The sequence below is a fragment of the Juglans microcarpa x Juglans regia genome, chromosome 6D (assembly GCF_004785595.1).
Source record: "Juglans microcarpa x Juglans regia isolate MS1-56 chromosome 6D, Jm3101_v1.0, whole genome shotgun sequence".
Classification (NCBI taxonomy): Eukaryota; Viridiplantae; Streptophyta; class Magnoliopsida; order Fagales; family Juglandaceae; genus Juglans; species Juglans microcarpa x Juglans regia.
In genome coordinates, this window is record NC_054604.1 from 17,122,802 (window position 1) to 17,123,699 (window position 898).

Here is an 898-nt window from a genome sequence, read left to right on the forward strand (position 1 = left end):
CTTGTTGCATTACTTTTTTTCCTTCTTTCTTTTTATAGTATTTTTATTTCTTTTAGTATTATTTTTTTTACCTTGCATGCACAGATATAGAGACGCATTTGGTAGATTTGCTTGTAGGCTTGTGTTAGAGTCAAAATCAAAATTTTTAAATCCTTTATTTGACAATTCATCTAGTCCCGAAGAAATGAGTGAACACGAAGATCAACCTATTAGAACTCTTCATGATTACCTCCACCCCACACGCACAGCCACACCATCATGCATCATGTTTCCAACTAATACTCGCCAACTGGATTTAAAAATTGGGATGATACAGTTACTCCCTAATTTTTATGGCTTGGAAAATGAAAATCTACATGTGCACATTAGGGAGTTTGAGGAAGTAGTTTCGACTTTTCATAGTCAAAATACAACTGATAACGTTGTAAGACTTAAGTTTTTTCCTTTCTTATTGAAGGATAGAGCTAAGAGTTGGTTATACTCACTGAGACCATGGATTGAGATGACTCAGGTCTTGTTTAATAAATACTTTTCCCAACATAAGACAAATGCTTTAAAAAGGCTAATCTCTACCTTTGCACAAAATGACAGTGAGACTTTATCTCAGTCTTGGGAAAGATTTGAAGAGTTGTTGAGTATGTGTCCTCACCATGGGTATGAGAATTGGCGCTTAGTGAGCTATTTTTATGAGGGACTTACACCTAGAGAGCGCCAATTTGTGCAGATGATGTGTAATGGTGAGTTCTTACAGAAAGATTTTGATGAGGCCATAGAATACCTCAATGAGCTTGCTGAAAAAACTCACACTTGGACTGGACCTAGTGCTACTGAGAGCACAAATAGGTCACGACTTGCAGGAAACCCAAATGGTAGTTGAATTTACTATCTCAGGAAGAGG

General features: G+C 36.7%; 1 non-coding gene across 1 annotated transcript; it reads right to left on the bottom strand.

Moving 5' to 3' along the window:
- Positions 1-549: 549 nt before the first annotated feature.
- LOC121236265 lies at positions 550-657 on the bottom strand. The gene has a single exon (XR_005934705.1). It is a non-coding gene; the product is annotated as a small nucleolar RNA R71 (small nucleolar RNA).
- Positions 658-898: the final 241 nt, after the last annotated feature.